The sequence below is a fragment of the Thunnus albacares genome, chromosome 10 (genome assembly GCF_914725855.1).
Source record: "Thunnus albacares chromosome 10, fThuAlb1.1, whole genome shotgun sequence".
In the NCBI taxonomy this organism is placed as follows: Eukaryota; Metazoa; Chordata; class Actinopteri; order Scombriformes; family Scombridae; genus Thunnus; species Thunnus albacares.
In genome coordinates this window covers 4265697-4286090 of record NC_058115.1, presented here as the reverse complement: position 1 = coordinate 4286090, position 20394 = coordinate 4265697, and the positions used below count along the sequence as shown (strand labels likewise).

The window sequence follows — 20394 nt, the reverse complement described above, 5'->3', positions numbered from 1 at the left end:
CATCTTTTACCAAAACATACATATAACAGATGATCAACTGTTTTACAAAGAATGCAAACCCTGATTTGGGCGAGAAAAACGAGGACAATAGAGGAAGTTACAAAGAGTTTCAATGGCCTCATTTGGGTGACGATTAATAAAAGTTATCACAATAACAACCAAGTATTTGAATGTATTAAAACTTTTTTATGCAGTTAAGAGCAGCTTCATGAATATCAAACAGATGCTGCATTAATGGCAAAGCCTGCAGGCATCAGCAGCTAATACTAATAACAAACTTATAGAAATAAAAACTAATAGTGTATTCTGATATTCTCCAACTGCACTCAGTAAAATAAAGCAAACAAAGGTTTAATCCAACCACCAAAATTCAAAACACTAACTTGGAAGTTATTCTCACCATCAAACTGATCAATAAGTGTTTGAGCACAGAGGATAGACAACTAGGCAACCACTAACCTTTGAAACCAACAAGAAAACACAGAGTGGATACTGCTGAAGCTGCATAATGCTTCATTAGCTATTTTATTTTTCGATCTGCGTCTGGCTCTACATCAAAATACACACATAGATAGACGATCATGCGACAGTTTTTTCATTTAAGCCACACGACGCGCGTCTCACACGAGGCTGCTGCGTCGTGTCATCTAGAGATTTGAGATCTTGCCTATTTTCTCTGCGTGATGCGTACGGTTCTCAGCAGTAATAGACAGGGAGACAGTCATATGACATCATACCAGCAACATTACACCTTTCACTATAGTTTCAATGGCTATATGTAGCCCACTTATCCTGTGTCTAACCAGGGAAGGACTCTGAGTTCTTTAAATCAACTAACTTAATGTATATTAAATACTACTTGAATGTTACTCTGTTTCTCTTTTGTTTATATATATTTTTGTATTTGTCTTGGGTTGCTTTATTCACTGTTAATGAACTGTATTACACTTATTAGGCTCACTTTTATCTAACCCTTGTATTAAATCTATGCACTATAATCTGCTTGATGAATTAAACTACTGCAATGAAATAGGTGTATCACTCCTTTAAACAAAGCTGTCACTGATATCCACTGTTAAATACCTCTAGTGAAAGAAATAATCAAACATCACACTGGAATCAGTTTTAGAAATAATGAAATGTCCCATATAGCTAAACAATGAAATATTTACTCTCTTTCAATAGCTGAGTTATGGCAACAACACTCTCCAAATGTAAACAATATCCTCAAAGTGAAAGTTAGATTTCCTCTGGTTTAAATTTATATCAAAGTTTGTGCGCCCACATTCACCAAGCACACACACACACAAGCCGGCAGGTATTTAAATAAAATAAAATAAAACCCCCGTTGCAAGCCTGATTCGACGCTTAGGAACGGAGAGACCCAAAACTATTTAACCGCTTCACTCAAAGAGCAACAAAATAAAATGTGGTACCTTGGTCATGAAGCCTGACTCCAATCGGCAGTTTATACCAGCCCTTGGTCTCCGGGAAGGAACAGGATACACGTTGAAGTCCAGAGATGGCGGGTCCGGCCCATGTAGAGAAAAGTCTCTCTGAGCGTTGACTTAGTAGCTCACAGCACTGTCCAATAAATCCTCAGGGTTTCCACGTCGAAAACGATTAACTAAATCCTTTAGCATAAACTGGGTTAGCTACACAGTGGCTATAAATCCATTCACTGTGCTAATGAATGCTAATAAATCACTCGTGTGTTAACGTTAGTCATCGTGGCTATGAGTCCATCCACTGTGCTAATGAATGCTAACAAACACACGTTCGGCTAATGAGCTAATAAACAAACAAACTTGCACTACTATACAACAAACTTCGAGTAGAAGTATCTTCAGCTGCTCGCAGAAAATATGTAACCTGAGTATCCTGGCATAGACTGTCGAGTAGATAATCTCAGACACCAGCTACACATTTGTTTGTAAACACTTCGCATGCATCGTTACTCAGTCCGTCAAGTTCATGAATGTATGAAAGAGCTGGATACCGGACGAAAAATGGCGCCCTTTCAGTCCTCTAGGAATTGCTCGCCTGGCGCATGCGCCAAAAAAGTTTCTAGCTTCCGGGTTTGCTTGCGCGTTGTGCGGCCCACTGAATATGCGCAGTAGTGTTTCCCCCACAGGCCCCGCCCACGAGTTCCCGCTCGGCCCATAGACGTTACATTGTGATGACATCAAGTTTTACAGACGTCTGTTTTACAATGGTGGTCTATGGGGAAAATCCTTTTCGGGCTGCAGGGGGATTTTTCGCTGCAATACAGCGAGTGGCCACTGGGAAAAATTGGCTGCAAGGCTGAGCGGCGGCGCCCTATCCATCTCTTATTATACATCCATGGTCAAGTTACATGACTTTTTCTCACACTCTACTTCCTCTCTTTCTCCCTCTCTCTCCACACACCTGTGTGAGCCAACCCACTTCAACCAATGAATGACCAGTATTAAACTTACACTGGACTACTTGCTTTTACGACCATGAACTCTTCAAAACAAAATTAATATTTATAACTATACATTGCATATTTTTATTTATTCCACTGAACCTTTTAATCTTTTAGGAAATAGCTATTTTAACCATATTTATGATGTATCTTTTAAACTTAATTATTTAATTTAACGTAACTTTATTACAATATATGGTATTTTTAACCTGACTACATATATCTGAAGAATATGTCACAGACATGAAGTATCACCACTGCGGGTCAGCCTGTGCGGTGCATGCCAGGGCAGGGAGCCTCTCTGGCGGGGAGCACCAGCACGGAGAGTCGGTGACACACAGAGCTTTAGCAATATTTAAAAAAAAAAAACTCGTCCTTTTTGAGGAGTGTATGTGGCTGACAGAAGTATCCCCAACCAAACCCCACCATGCCCATCAGAAAGACGGCCATTTTCACCTCATATATTATTTATTTATTTATAACAATTGAGCACACGTTTCTTAATCGTTGACTAAACTAAATATAAATGAAATTTATAATGAAATGATATGAAACATGCTATTATTGATGGCCATTATCAAAGCCAGACTCTATGTAGAAAGATAGAGCTGGCAGTAGCAGCACAGCAGAGGCGCCGCAGCGGCAACGCTGTCTGCGTGCGAAGACGCAGCAGTTCAGCGACGCACACACACTGCTGAGGTTCACGCAGGATGTGTGTCCCAGGCATTACCCTTTTGCTGTAAAGCACTTTGAGCTGCATTTCTTTTTTGTATGACAGGTGCTATACAAATGAAGTTATTATTATTAATAAATACTGTACTCGAGTTCCACTTATAAGCCTTTACTAAATTAAGTTTAACCTTGATATTAGCACCAAATAAAATCTGTCAATAATGCCATTAACATAAGTCCATCAACATGAAAATATAGCTAGTTTTATTTCCAAAGTTTCCATTTTGTAGTCACAGGTAGATTATGTACATCTTTACTGTCTGAACATCACATCAACTTGTTTTCTTCTAACTAACTGAATGCAGACCAGAGACATAGTGCCAGTTAAATGAAAAACAAAGTGTGATCTCTAACACCTCATATACGAAACAACAGTTCAGTGTCGCCTTAATGCAGCCCTTCGGTCACAGTGATTTGCCCATGTTGTTTATTCATTGCAGACAGTTTCTTATGCTTTGCAGGAGAAAAGTGACTGTCCAGTGAAGATTTCCGCTTGTGGTCGACCACAATGTTACAAAAGTACAAAACAGTTTCCCTCCACTGTCATGCATTTGGGAATTGTTTTGTATTGTCTATGGCACCTGTGCACCTGAATGCTTGCTGAATGTGCTGCAATGAAGTTACCACAACATGAAATGTAATAATTGGTCCAAATTACAATGGAATCAATGGACAGAAAATTACTGGTCCAAAATGTCAATTAGACTTTGGAGTGTATCTATGGCCAGACCAATAGGTCCTGCCAGAATGTCCACATCCTGGAGCTGTTGCATCTGTGCATGGCTTGGACTGAATTGGTTAGCACGAACTGTTACTACTTCTCGCCAATTCAGAGCAGGAATTGCAACAGCTGCACCTTGCTGAAGAGTGTTGGGTCCAAAAATCTCTGCCATGGCAGTGAGTGGTTGTGTTTGCCCCTGAAGACATCCTTGGCAAATATCTGACATGGTGTGTGGTGGTGGCCAACATTGTTCCCTGAAAACATCCAGGTCCCAGTTTATATGTGGCAGGTAAACATAATGTCATGGCCGTATGTGTAGCTCATTGGTACAGTCAATGATTCCATCATTTGCAAAACAGGAGAAAAGCTGGTGGTACACATTAGTCAAACCCTGCCAAAGATCTCCCCAAAGCCTCTCTATCCGCTGGTTATGGACACTTCTGCCCTGGATGGCACTTCCTCTTCCTGATACGTGGTAAATATTCATGAACAAGCAAACACCATTGTTTTGTCCTCCATGGTCACATCTTACTTGAGATGGTACCCAATATTTAGCAGTGGCTTGAACGAACATTGTACAACTTCTGTTGTCATCTTAAGCCTGCAAAAACACAGCGAGTTTGCTGAAGCCACAGATTCCACTATGGATCACTATTCTCCACCTAAAAATGACACAAAAAGCTGTTTGTCTTCTGTGTTAGGATTATATTAATAAATTCGGGGTTCTCTGTTTACACCAGCCAAAAGTGTAGGGGCACACTCAAAGTGCAATTTTCTATGTACTGTAATGTCAATGCATCACTATTATAATACAAAACAGACACACAGAAACTTCTTATAATTACAAATGACATAACAGAGGATATTAGACACCTCAATTTATAAAACCTGTTTACAGTTCAATAGACCGGGAAAAACACTGAATATTAACTTGTGTCCTAATAACACATGTGTCTGTGCAGGATCTGTGCTTGTTTATTCTGGTGTCATCATAGTTAATCAGATCCACAAGTCACCTCCACTGGTGTGCCAAAACATTTTTTCACATTTGCATGCAGGATTTTGTGAGTGAAATGCTTGCACTGTAGAGCCCTGTAAATTCCAGTTAGTTGAGTGTTTAGTGTCACTGGAATTCATTTATCATCCTCATCTACCTGATCAGCTTGTGTGTGCCACAGTGAGTTGGGACCTGCAACACTGTAGGTTCTCCGGTGCAGTTGGTAGGACAATGCTGTGTGTGCAGCTCCAGCTGGATTCACTCAATCAAACTCTCTCTCACTCTCCTTCTCTGCACTCGCACACCCGTAGCAGCCAGTCTGACCTGAACAGCATTTGCTCCCATCTCTTCATCTTCTCTAACCAACTGCCGAACCACTTCATCAAGTTCTGCTTCAGAAAGACGTGCATATCTCATCAAATAGGATAAGTGAACTGTATGAGAGTGTATTTGCATTTCACTCAACGTGACCATGTTACAAAAACACAACTTCTGATACGAATAACAACAACAGAAAAATAGTAATTGCAGTTTCAGTAATAACTACACCTTGCAAAAAAAACAACCAGTATGAATATTAAAATACTTATATATCATATACACTTCTGTCCCATGGTGTGTGATTTGAAAGACTATACTGGAAATACATGTTTAATAGTTAAATGTGTTATCCTCAAGGAAGACACCATTTAATCTTGTGTTTCTTTCCTCAATAATAAACTGAGCAAAACTATTGGTTTTGAATGTAAAGAATATGATCATTGGTTTTCACGCTGAACTGTATCACCTAAATGGAACGTCTGACTTATATGCATTACATTACATTACGTCATTTAGAAAACACATTTGTGATTTAGAATAAGTTAATTTGTTAACAGTAGTCAAATCAACCGTATATCACATTATATAACATGATAGTTCATTTAGCTTCTGCTTTACTCAAAATAAGTTAATTGACAGCTGGCGAACCCACAGTGTATATATAGACTAAAAAAACTCACACTTGTTCTGTTACATGAATAGACATCGTGAATCATCTATCAGACAGACTGTCTCATAGCAAGTGACATGTCCTCTTTCTAGTCTCCTTGGAGAACAGACTTGGCAAAAGATGAAAATCTAATGATGTCATTAGCCACACTTTTTGCTTAATCTGCTTATTCCAGTTTGTTTGGACCTATAGACGGCCACTGCCAGCTTGAAATGAGTGGGGGCTACCTATTTCACTGAACATGTGGTTGACTCAAATCATTTAAAACATTAAACATGCAGTCTGAGGAAAAGATATTGTGTGTGTATGCTTTACAACTGGACCAACGGGGCTTGATACCCAGAGGTACCTAATGTGGCTAAAAGAGATTTAATGACATGATATGATTTAATATGCATACATGTCAGCCACTATCATGAAGATCAAATTGAGACAGTCCATGTCTCTTTAAGGCTAATTTAAACCGACACAGTGGAGGTGCAGGGATATCTTATTTTTACATAGAGATGTCGATGATTAGGTATATGACTTGGTGTGTTTAGCCTTTTTAATACAATGCATTGTATTAAAAAGCTAGACTATGTAATGTAAAGCCACACTATGTAATTATATATTCAATATCTTTATGTTATATTAAGAATATTTAGCTTGAATACTGATATATCCTATATCATTTGAATGAATACTGATATCTCCTAAGTATAGTCTGGCTCCAGAGATATCACCTGTATACTGCACCAAACTGCATTCAAGTGCCATCAGAACACATACAACATAACCTACTGTGGATTGAGCATGTTGAAAACAAGTCCAACTTTAAGTGTCTCCAAAGTCTTGAAATAATGCATGATGTAATCTCCAGCAGGCATGACAAGTGTCCTGTTCACCCCAACCTCAAAAGAGACTTTTTAGAATTCAATGTAACTCTAATTCAAAGAAAGCACTTTGAATTGCATTTAACTTCTACATAAAGCAGGGATTAAAGCAAGAAAAGATTTGGGAGCCTGAATAGTTGTCCAGTGTACAATGTATTGAATTAAGTATAATATGAATTTAAAACTGCTCTATGCCTGAATTCAGACATGGTGGCTGAGAACCTAACCCCTACATAAAGTTTGACTGACTGACAAAAGAGATGGAATCATATGAATCATAGTCAATATCTTATTGAGTTGACATGACAAAACTGTTTGCACTAGTTGAATAAAACAGGTCACTAATGGAAGAAGTTCATCTGCAACCTCCAATGCAAGAATCTTCCCTCTTGCCCACCTGATGCTCCTCTCAAGGGTCTCAAGTCTAAAGAATTAAACACAACAAAATAGGACATTTCTGAAAAACTAATCTGTATGATGTTAAATGTTGCATTCCCATCAAACTAAAAAACATATGAAATTTTACAATCTCTGTATCCACCTGAGCACAATTGAGTGAAGCATGTGTGTGTGTAACTGAGTGTAACTTCAAACTCCAGTGTTACAAGCACCTAGTTTGTATGAGAGCCTCATATGGCTACATGGCTGGTTTGCACATTTATCACCGATTTATGTCAGCTGTAAAGTGACTGAGATTGGGTACTAGTGTTACAAGTACCAGGCTGCAGCACCCATAAGCAGCTCTATGTATCCAGGAAAGAACGATGAAACAGGGAGATGTGGCTTGCCTTTGCTGCATTCTCTACAGTTATTTATTCACACTTTATTCACTCTATACTGTTTGCATCGTCCCTTTTCCCATTTAACCAGTATTTACTATTACTGCACATTTATAGTCTCTGTAGACACATTTTCCATGTTCATAAAACACGTACAAAATAAAATGTCAATCCCAGAACAAACACATTCTGTCTCTGTGTCATTTTCATATCTCTACATTCATCTCTCCAAATAAGTTTAGGCTGTAATTGCATCTAATTTAATTAATCGTGAAATGATTAATAAATGCACAGACACACAGATATTACTATCAAGTGTTACTCAGACTTGCATGTAATAGTAACATTAAGGCCCAAACACACTGAAAGCAATAACTGACGCACCTCATTTGACGCAGGTCATTTGATGCTCCTATGGCGCACTGCAGGCATCAGATTTGAAATGCCACCACAGAACAACCCAGATTTATCCTGTTGTTCTTTGTATTAACTACTGCTTTACTTGCACAGTTGAGTGATTGATGGTTATTTATTTATGCTTTAGAATGTAACCACTATGAAACAATCAGAAAATAACTTTTTATTTCTCTTATTCTCTACCGCCGCTCCCTCTCCTCACTCGACCATCGCCACGCTGTCTCTCTCTTGTGCTCTCAGCTCACTCGCGCTCTCTCTCTCTTTTTCAGCTGCAGAAAAAACAGCTTGGGTCATTGGGCCCTCATTTGATGCTCCACAATCGAAATAAGGTCAGCATAGGGACATCAGGGCAGTTTGATGTGCCTCATAACACTTTTGGTGCGCCTTTGGCCACTTAAAACAATACTAACCTGAAATTCAGGACAGAATGATGAGACAGGGAGACGTGGTGTACCTTTGCTGAATTCTCTCATAGAATGTAAAAAATAATGGACGTAGCCACCGGGACGTCACCCATTGGTTTATGGACTCCTGATTTGAAGCCTTGAGTTTGCATTTTGACCGTCACCATCTTGGATTTTTGGAGCCAGAAGTGACCATATCTGGATGAGAGGGTGGAGTTGACCCTAACACTAACTGATAGCTGCTAGCTTTGTTAGCATGGTGCATTTACAGTCTCTGGTTAACTGTGATAATGCTAATGCCTCCCTGTACTCAAATCCCACAACATCACCACCACAGCTATTGACCAATCAGAAAACCCCCAAATCACAACAGATGTGCTGCAAATACTCATTTACAACATAATCAGTACATTGCCTAAAAAAATCCTTGTGATTAATAGTAGTAATAATAATGATGATCCATGATCAGTATTGAGTAGGAGCGTCTAGCATGTAGGGGAATGACAGATTGTCTTTTTAATGAAGGGGAAAGAAAGAAACATGCAACAGGTTCCAATTATTTTCCATTCATTCATTTAATTGCATTTGGGTGTTCCATGTCCCAAAACAGTTGCAGTTTTATCCTTTCAAAGAACTGAGAATAAAAGTAGCAGTGAGGAAGTTCAAACAGCCATTATGAAATTAACTGTCAGTGACTTTAAGCTAGACCAAAAGCCGGAGCTTGAATAATGCCCTCACACATAAACTTGGTGAATTGAACATTAGTGTCATGGATAGGAAGTTTCAAATTTACAAGACAGGTGTTGGCTTCAGGGTACTTCAGCCTTGTCTTGTGAATGAAATTTAGCATTGCCGGAGTGGAAAAAACCGAGCACTGGTACTCAGTCAGCTCCAGAGGCAAACACAAAAAAATATGTTGTGCTCTCAAACCACCATCAGTAAAATAGTAAGGTAATAAAATCATTAAACATCTGTGATGATATACAGGATTGTCAGCAAAAGTCAGAGTGGCTCAAAATACTCTGCACAACTGTTACAGAGTGAATCATTCATTTACCTTCAGTAGTCTCTCAGTACTCTTCCATTCTCTTTTCCAGTCACCTCTGGTTGCTTCCTGGAGGGGACAGCTCTGCTTGGAACAGGGAGATCAAGTCTGTAGCCTTTCGAGGCCTCTACGATGAAGAAAACACTTTCCTTGAAGATGCTTGGGTGAATTTTCATCAGGTCCAGGAGGCCAAGTGTGTTCAGTCCCTCAGGGCATATGCTATTCTGCAAGGGACCATGTATACATTTAGAGAACAAAATAAGTGATGTATAAGAAAGCATGTTCAGAGAATAGCATGTTATGCACCTAACACACCCAAGTGATGAGAACTAAGCAACTGCCATAGGTTAAGTGAATCAGGAGTGCCACACTCAATTGACCATCATTACCCAGTTAAGCAATCCTTTGACACAGACAGGCCCAACACATTGTGAACAATCAACCTCTGGCCCCAATCAAACAGGAGCAAGTGCACTATATTAGATAACAGCATGTGGCACCAGGTAGCTTTGTTTTTCCAGCTAGAAATACTGATTTTCCGGCTCACCTGAGCATTTTCCTTTAAAAATTAGAAAATCTCATCCAACCACTGTCATGAACAAAATTAAGGCAAGTTAAAATGCAATTTACCATTTGTATTGATGAACTGTGGGACTAATGGCAGCTTTAGCTGCTGCAATATCATCCGCCTCACTGATCTTTATGACAGTTTATTAGTAGAAGCAGGTCTTTGTAATGCTTTCATCATTGGCTCAAAAAAAATTAAGAAAGTGAGTGAGGAACTTGTTGACAAAATTGACATACCTTTTTGAGTTTCCACTGCAAATCCTGATCTGCTACTTCTTGGAGAGTGGGTGGTGATGTAAGTGTGGAGCACAGGTTTTAGCAGAGCCTCTCAGAGAAAAAGAAGGTAACACTCCTCCATGCACCAGTGCCACAGCTATCATCACTCCATATGTCCTGTAGAGACCTCTGTATATTGCTGCGAAAGTTGAAATGTTGAAAAACCGAGAGATATTTTTCCAGTGGACAGCAGTTCGGCAAATATCTGCAGAATAAAGTGTTTATTACCAACTCAAATTCAAATTTGAACAAAGGCAGAAATACAATTTCAATATGTTAGAAGAGTGAGTTAGATAAGTGCCATGTGTGGGTAGTAATCATGGCTGTCCAGGGACAGGATCTTACTGCTCCGTGGGCCTGTAAATAGCGTGCTGTCCTTGAGCGCTATCATAAGCAGTCGGAAAAAACTCTCATGCACCCTCTGCTTGCATGAAGTCACTCATAAATATGACACTTAATTTGGCCTTTGGATTGAAACCCCTCCTTGCAAAGGCTGGCATGGCACCATCCATTATGTTTTCTCTGCATACATTTATCATATTACTGCTGGGCATCTCTCCAATCCAGATTTTTGATGCTAGAGTGGTCAGTAAGGTTTTCAGATCTGATCATGAACAATAACACATAACAGTAAATTATACCATTAAACCATTAAATGACCGGTTGTTATGCTCATGAGCAGTGGCAGCTGATGAAACATTTTGCTGGCGGGGCTTTGCAACATCCAAAACAGTTGGGTTACCATATTATTATCCTGATTCTGTTTGTAGTACTCTCTATTGGCCTGCTGACCCTGGCCATGAGTCATTTAACACAGTAGATGATCCATTATTAATAAAGTAGGAAACTACCACTTACTCATTAACATGACTGAAACCAGCATTTGTAGAATCAGCATTTGGATCTGAGGAACCAGATGAGTTGTTTTGAGGAGTATTCTCTTCTTCAGGAACCAGAGTGTCCTGACAAAGAACAAAAAATAAAACACAGTGCAGGATTCGTTGATGTGATCAATTATTCTGCCTGTTGTTGTACTTCTTATCGGTGATGCCCTGGCTCTCTGAACACCTCTGTAACCATGTCATCTGAGCTGACAATGTCAAACAGGTGCTTTAAAAAAGAAATATCCAAGGTATTAAATGTGGAAGCACTGCCCAGACAACACGTCCTTGTTAAAGTTTTTATACAATTTAAAAAAGTCAAATAATCCGAATTAATTGTGCATTGACAGTGTTGGTATATAATTTAAATCCTTAACTTTAAGGTTTGGGATTTTTTGTAAATTAGCAATAATGCACCATGAGGTGTCCTGATATCTGAACCCAATTTCCGAGTACTATATTGGCTGTGTGAGGTGAAATCTACTCTGTACAACATGGCCATCTGGATATTTCAGTTGCAGTGGGATGCCGTCCTGCAGCTCAGCCTGATTGTTTAAATTAAGCCTTCTTTCCAAAGCCTGTCAAAAGAGCACAGGAAATAAAATAAATAACTCTATTCTTAGTTCAATTAAACAACAAATGAGTCACACTATCCCTCTTTGCGTCTGTTGTAAATATCTGTTTCTCTGAGCTGTGCCTGGTCCAGTGTAGGAAGACAGAAAAAAAAAAAAAAAACTTAAATATATGACACCCATCTTCCTGTTCTCTGACCTGCTCTCCCAGACTCTCCTTTAAAAAGTAGGGAGTAGATGTTAGTATAGTTCAGTTATATGCAGTGCAGTAATAGTCCAGATGAACAGGACAACCCAATACAGTGACAAATAGCCTTAATTTGTAATGTGTGTTTATTGTATTCCTGTATTTCAAATTAAAAGCCCTCTAGCGTTTCATACATGGTCCAGCCATCTACTAGTATTTGACCTAGTCTTGTTTGTCATTTTGTGACGTAATTTAATGAAGTACAATGTAAGTATTTGCGGTCAGTTTATAGGCAACACTAGACACCAGTATCTCAAGTTCCAAATGTTTAAGTTACTGCTTTTAGGTAATTAAAAAATACATTTATTATGTTATAAATGCCCCAATGCACACTTAGATCTATGTAATAAATAATTATAAATTGTGTAATTTACAAATTGTCAAATATAAATATGTTGATTTACTGAGAATTCAATGTAATCAGAACTGAGTTGAAGCAGCCAGATATGAGCAGTTCCAATGGAGGCAGTGAATGAGCCTCTGATAGGCCACAGCTTAACAACCTTTATCATGCTGCCTGTAACAGTTGGCTCCACTTCATTATCAAATTTCAATTACATTTTGTAGAGAATTGTAGTTTACCTCGGTATAACTTTGTAGTGATTTATGGTTGTTATGGATGTTTTTTGATGAATAAAATCAGTGCACCTGACAATGTGTGTACCAGTTGTTTCACTCATTTAAGAGCAATGAATCAAAAGGTGAAAACAACCCTCTTGTAGATTTCACAGCACTCAGAAATAGGATGGTGAAGTTGTTCCAAATATATTAGTCAAATATTCTTTGAACATATTTTCTATCAGAATTAATGTTTATTATTATTATTATCTCTCTCTCTCTCTCTCTCTCTCTCTTTCTCTAGTAGCAGCTACTTCTCAGTCCTTGAACAGGTTTTTTCATGTTTGTTTTCTTGTTAAAAAATGAAAGGTTAGAAAAGGAAATTCAAGTCCTTCATAAATGTTGTACCTGCTGTTTTTGACTGGGGAAAGGACAAATGCCTCATTTGTACCAGTTTCATTTGTGGATTTTGAAATGAAAATCAAATCACTATTCATTTTTTATTTCGGTCTCTGAGAAGAAAATAGAATGACTAAAAAATACATAAACTCAAAAGACGTGGATGAATTAATTAAAGCGATTTGAATATGTATTTTGTATTGATGTACAAAATACCCATTTTCTCTATTTTGTTTTGGAGTAAGTGACATGAACTCTGAAACGAGTCATTGACGGGGGTTTAGTTAATATTCAACTTGTTTGTGAGTCATGAGGTGGTTTACAGGAGTGGAATTGGAGTATATAGCATATGGATTTGATGGCTCTTGTCAAGGTTTTCAAGCTTTAAGACGCTTCAAGATGGACTTACTTTAAACACGCTTAATCCGCAGTGTAGTTTCTGTCTTACGGGTTCTCGTAGATATGAATGTGTGGAAGTGCATGCAACTGTACAGGTACATATAAGCTATCAAGAAATAAGACTTGATGCGTGCATCTAAAGGCTAACATGGATTTCAAAACATTCAGTAAAAAGCGACTTTAATTCAAACCAAAATATTAAAGCAAAAAACAATATCTGTCTGGCGTCTCAACCTCTTAGACACACCTATGTTAATTATTACACAGCAGATGCAAAGTGGCTTACATGTCATTTCAACGCTCTTAACTAGGCTTTGTACTTATTTTATAATACATATATAAAAAGCTTCCTGCAGCTATTCTTGACTTATTTTCATTTTAATCACAGATGTTTAAATCTATAATGGCAGCAGCCATTTACAGCACGTTAACAAACTTAACATTAATAAGTTAATTTGAAGTTAACAGCTTGATATCCAGACCCATGATTTTATTCTCAGATAATGAGAGAAATCTGCTGCTATTATCAAGGAGCCATCAGACCGTTTGCATGACCTTGGGTAAGGGTGCAATTAAAACTGTTCAACCACATTAATACATTTCAATACAACGTGCTGTAGCCTATCTGTGCATAAAATACAAAGTAGGCCTAATGAATGAAAATGTCTGTCCTGCATAATCTGCATAGCCAAGTCTATAATTATCCAGAACCAGCCCCTCAACTAAGCCTTATACCAGATATATTATATTACCAGTCAGTAAGCCATTTCAAGTCACCAAACCAGCATATAAACTGTCACAAAAGCAGTTATAAAATGAATTCTGGCTGTTGTGAAGTGTATAATAGGCTAGTCAGTAACAATCCAGGTCAGTTGTTGGTGTGATCACTGTGGAGCATCTGCAATGCACAGTTGAAAGTGTTCATATCCCTTATTTTCTGCATGACTACTTCCAGGTATTGCAGATATAAACTATGTGTGTGGTTCTAGAAACAAACAATAATAAGCTATTTTTCTTTGTATCTTTGTGTTTACTTGAATGCTGTGAAGTGCTTTAACTTATTGGCTGAACACTTTTCAGGTAAATGGCTTTAATAAGGATTTTCAGGATTGCCCAGGACTTTGGCACAGAAACGTATATCTGCTGTCAGGAAAGCCAAATCATATTAATATCTGACCTAATTATAAGCTCTCATTATAATCCTAAAAGTCTTTGTCAATTCCATCAAAATGGGTAATATCTCCTGTGTTCATGTTGTTTTCTAAATACAGATATTCATTACGATGGTCTGTATCCTAAACCAGCAGAGCGAGTACCACTGCTGTGACTTTTTCCCCACACTATTGTGATATTTTAACAATAGGAAACTAAAATTTGATGAATGGTATAAAAAAATAAGAGGATAGAGAGCATGTTAAATATTATAATAGTTTAAGGCAACCCCTAGGCTTATAGATATGGTTTAACCCTATTGCTCAGCAGCCAGTGGCAGAGGCCAAATGGCTCAGAATTATGTGAAATCGACAATGATAACGTGTGGAAAATTAACATGTTAGTAATGTGTTGTTAATGTGTTGTCACCATGTTTACGTGTTAAAAATCACATATTTCTGAACTGCTTGACTTGCCATAAGATGTGTTTCTCACAAATCGCAGTGTCGCCTGCAGCTCCTCATCTTTACTGTAACAGCTCAGTGTGGCTGTTTCTGCTTTTTCCATCACTCCATGCAATATTGAAAACTACTCCACTGACAAAAGCCAAAGAAAGTGACCATGCTTTGTTTGTGAGCACGAACCTCGGTGACAAATAAATTGCATTTCCTCTGCCCGCTTGCTTTTATAAGCCACCAAGACGTCTGCAACATGGAATGCTTTAAATGTGAAGCTGCCGCAGAAGGAATTCAGTAACTTAACAAAGCTCTATTACACAGTGTTATATTCATGCCTCATTCTCAATGACACATTTTACATGCAGAGAATGTTTTTTTCCTAGCACATAAATGATATTTCATAGAGAAATTGTGACACAAAGACATAGCAAAAATTTAATTTGTCATCCCATACCACTTGACTCAACTCAATATTAAGAAACCCATTAGTCTTTCTAACCGATTAGAATACAAATACATTATTCGGCAAAGCACAAATAATGGGCTTTATACGAATATTTGTTTGATACAAATATTTTTAAAATTATTTGTTTTTGGGAAGAAAAAAAAAACATGTCAAATACCAGCTTGCAGGTCGGTTATCTCAGTCTCTCTCCTCTGCTCTATCAGCAGGTGTCAACAAAGGGAGTCACATCCACCTGCTGCATGATGCACATTTCCTAATTTGGACATCATTCTCGGAGTTGGAACTTTCAACAAAGTTAGGTTGTAAAAAATAGGCAATAATTGAAAAGTGCAAAGCAAGAATCATCTTTGAAATTTTTCCCTACACGTTACACGCTGTGCTGTCTCTGTGTTATGGGTGTATAAATAGGTAGAGGTCTGTCTGCAATGAGGTGATGAGTAAAGTTTTAGCTCAGTAGTCATTATTGTAACACTTTACACTCAAATTTCTAAAGTGAAAAGTGTAATATTAACAAAAACAGATTTTTAAGCCTCTTTCCACTTTTATTCAAATACAAATACAGATACAAATAATTTTGCTGCCTAAACAAGTACAAATACAAATACTGGGCTCTCTGCACATCCCCTACTAAGTATGAATCTGGAAGGCATCTGACTGAACTGGGTTGTGAAAACAATTAATCAACGCCTCTCCCTGGGGGTGTGGGGGTGTGTGGGGGGGGGGGGGGGGGGGGGGTAGAAGAGGTCTATCTATCAACTTCCTTCCATGGTAATAAAGTTAAAAAAAAAAGATCATCGTCACCTGAATACATCAGAGAGTTAGAGAGTTCACTTGTCGACCAGTACAAAGTGTTCTGCTCTGTCCATCTGTTATTCTGACCTGCACCAGCAGAGTGATCTGACTGTCAACAGGCCCACTTGGCACCCTTCATCATCATCTGACTCCGCACAGCATCACTGCATTGAAACTCTCTATGCTCCAACACCACAGTCACAAAGGTAAGCTTCCATAATCTGCTAAACTGCTGCTAAATCTAAACTATCTCTTCCTGGTTTCTAAATACTCTGCCACTCCAAATTGGCTCTCAAAAGATTAGACCTATTCCAAATTACCCCAAAATATCAGCTGCTTTCAGGTGATGGCCTTTATATTGCTGTAACTAACTGGTCATCATTCTCATTGTTCATCAGTTATTGCATTGTTTGTGTAGGTCTTCATTTGTTCGTGTGTTTTATTGTTTATGTTGTGGTTTTTTTTGTATTAGTTGTATTGTAGCTGTAGTTTGTAGAAATGAATGCATGCACATAAAGTCAATTGTTTTGTTTTCTTGCTCACTTATTGGTCCCTAAATCATATAGATCATCTTCTACCTCACTATTCACTCTAAATTCTACCCCAGAAAATTATCTATTCAGTCCAGAAACTCTCCTTGACCGGCCTTTTAGAACTATTACAACGACCTTATAAAACTATATGAGTGGAGGAGAGGTTCAACTGAGTCAAGTGTAATAATTCTTTGCTATAACCCCTTTATACAAACATGAGCTTATTTCCCTACAGCACAAATATAACTCCATACTAATGCTATTGTAGAGAGATATCAGTAAACAAGGAGGCTTGTAATAATGAGATAAAAGAACAAACTGAAGTACATATATGCATCATTTTCTGTGAATGCTTTGTGTGTGTGTGTAGGTAACTTGAATGGCAAACTCCGCCACTAACAATGAAATCTATGACACAGAAGCAATTACTGAACATAAATACACTGAACGGCTGCTGCAGGGAAAATGCAGAGCATAAGTAGCATCAAAATAGGGTTTGAAATAATTAAACTCTTAAGGATGATAACCTTTACCCTATTCAACAAAGCAAAACAGAGATATCTGCAGTCTTATTTTTATGTCTTGCTGTGTTCTAGAGCTGGTCTGGTTTTTCAAATACGATCTATCTATACAAGATCAAAAAAACAGTATAAAAATAAAGAAGCAATCTTGCCAACAACAACAGTTATCAGACGAGATGGTGAAACATTTCTGTCCTTATGGGAGTGAAGTCTCAAAGGATGGAGAGGCTCACATCCTCAGGGCATGAATGTTAACTCAAGAGCTTGATTAGTATAAAAGCTAATGTCTCATTCTTGTGGCACGACCGTCAACACATTATAACGACTAAGCGAGTACTGCTGATTCTGTTGAGCCATTGGAGTCAATATATTTTACAATCATCACCAAATCCTCAAACAGATCAACACATGGTTGGAGAATCAGGTTGTATCCATCAAACACAATCGAGGCACTGTGTGCCAACTGTGGACTGGAGTGGTTTTGGGGACCTTTGGTGGTTGATGTTGGTGTTTTCAGACCGTTCCTGATGTTCTTTTATGCAGTTGTATCAAAACAAGACACAAAAAAAATGGAGGCTTTTATAACTAGGAGTTAATTCATTCAACAGGGTCCTTGTGCGACTATTCATCCTTGACATAAACAAAGAAAACAAAGCAGATGGATTGAACGAGTGAGGGCTGATGGTAAATGAAAGATGGATGATTATTGTTGTGTACGTCGCTTTAGAGCAGCGGGCCGATAAGAGCAACAAAACAACTCAGACAGAGTTCATAGTGTTGTTTTGATTGGATGATAATTCCCACTGGCTGTTCTCCATCCTGCTGATGTAACTCCTTGTGTGTGGCCACTGCACATGTACACATTATGTTGCATTTCATTTCTTTGAATTGCATTATGTTAAGTGAAAGTGCTGCACATAGAGACGGTTCCCACGTTTGTCAGCATACACGAGGGTGCTTTCTAATGTGTAGCACTCCAAGATCAATAAATCATAAGCACATTAATTTCTAGACATTAGTGCAATTACCATAAACAAGTAAGACCATTATGGAGAATATTGGCAGCCTCCATCCAGCATCTGCTGCTTTTTTACATCGAGTGCTGCCGGGTGGAGAAGAAGTGTGGCGATGGTCTGTGGCACAGACGGAACTGAAGATTTCAGAGATTTAGAGGTGTTTTGTTAAGAGGTGGAGGGAGTGAAAAGCTGAAAAATCACTTCCAAAACAGTGATTGTGCTGTCAAAATACATCACCATGATCACAGGCTCAGAGCCCAACACACAATGACTGGAGTTCAGTGCATAAAACGGAGGAAAATGGGCTTGAAGTGTAAAAATACGCCTCGGGTCATGTGTAGTGCCAGCCATCATGTGGCCCTTGTAGACAGCTGTGTTGATTAAAATAGAAGCGTATCTGTTCCATCAGAGGTGCTTGAGACAGATGTCTGAAAAACCTGGCTGAATCCCTTTCTGTGTGGACACGATGTTAGAAGTTCCTCTCAGAGCAGACGTCTCAGAACCACATCTTTTTCTGGCCCAAAGCCATCTCACAGGCATTTTGGTGATTGTGTTAAAAAAAAATACTTGGAAGAAATGTTCAGTAATTATGGTACAATCATTAAATTGTAAAAAACTGTTTCATCTAAACACTCTTTGAACAGTAGATTTCTTTAAATTGTCTTTAAATACTGTCTCTATACATTAAGCGACAATGACGCAATAATGTTGGCTTGATGCTGTCATAAGAACAGCTTCGACAAATGATTATTGTTCCTGTTATTTATTTCTAATGTCATTATGCTAATTCACTGAAAGAAAAACAGTATCTGCCTCTGGCTGCAGACTGCTGGTGCTGTGCGTGACACGTTGCACCTTCCAGTCATTAATATCATTTCCCGGAGATGTATTTTTCCATTTGTTGAGCTGTTGTTTGTTTTCATGCTTCACTGTGTTTGGCTCAGCTGTTTCAGGGCGATGAAACTGGTGATGTGACTGGTTGAGACACAACCAAAACTTTTTAAACTTTCTAGCTGCTATTTTGGTTCATATATGTGCAGCAGTGCAAACACCCACAACCTACTGTTTTGCACTTGCTGATGCGCTTGAACCATTGAAATCATGCTTCCAATATTAGATATATATCTAAGAGACAGTGGGGACATGGGATGAACAGACAGATCACAGGTCTGGCTCTGTTTCTTTATGTGCACTGTTGATTTGTTGGAGTCTTTTTCCAATTTGGTGATGATGTGACTAATCCTGTTGCAGCACCAGCAATTTTTTTTTAACTGTCAAAATGACAAATGGCATATGAGATATCTGTTAAGTGTTTTAAAATTCAGAAAATGACAAATGTCAACACAAACTCTGTTTCCTGAGTCTTTGCCTTACCTAGATAAATAACATCAAAATCCAAGTAGAAACACTGGCATTTTGAAGGTGAAATTAGCTGCTATGTGTAGAATTTTAAAATGTTAGATTTTGGTGTAACTCAGTGCTCGTATCTAAGACTGTTTATAATGGTATATAATTGTATATAATTTGGATTTATAATTCTTCACACTCCTCCATCATGATGGGACCCTTGAAAACTGGAAGATAGTGTTTGTAGACGGAGGCCTGTCATTAGCTTGTACACTAATCCTGTATGTTGTGGTTCAGGGTAAACTATGCCAACCCGCAGATATACACCTCAGTACGGAGACAGCCAGCCAACACCAGAGAGGAGGGCATGGCATGTCAGGTAGTGATGAGGTAAATGCAGCACAGACTAATTACCTATAATATCATATGAAGTTATATAATTATTGTTCAGCTTTTTGTGCCAAGTCATATGGTTTCCTCATGGCCTGGTACAGTAGCAAATGTTCCGAGGTCCAGAGGATGGGAAGCTCTGATTTAGAGGATAGTTGGCCTCCACCCTAACCTCTCCTCTCCTCTCCTCTCCTCTCCTCAGTGTTGTTAGACCAGGAGACGCAAAGTGAGGGAGAAATGAATACATCAAACCTCAACCACAGTCAGTAGAAATGTAAAAAAAAATAGCTTTTTCCACCTCATGTCTTAAACACACACCTCTTCCTGTGACATTTCTCTGCCAGTTACTACGATCCACAAGCTAACAGTCAAGTGCAGGTTTATGTGATGAGTGGGGTTAGTGAGAAGTC

General features: G+C 38.5%; 1 long non-coding RNA gene across 2 annotated transcripts in view; it reads right to left on the bottom strand.

Moving 5' to 3' along the window:
* Positions 1 to 6619: 6619 nt before the first annotated feature.
* Positions 6620 to 20394, bottom strand: part of LOC122989948 — a 70355-nt gene continuing 56580 nt past the window's right edge. Inside the window, exons 2-6 of one of the 2 annotated variants that reach the window (XR_006405215.1) lie at positions 11112 to 11215; positions 10215 to 10392; positions 9958 to 9999; positions 9423 to 9634; positions 6620 to 7189 (exon numbers count right to left, since the gene is read on the bottom strand). This is a non-coding gene — a long non-coding RNA (uncharacterized LOC122989948). The remainder of the gene's footprint in view (positions 7190 to 9422; positions 9635 to 9957; positions 10000 to 10214; positions 10393 to 11111; positions 11216 to 20394) is intronic. The other variant, XR_006405214.1, reaches the window with a different exon arrangement.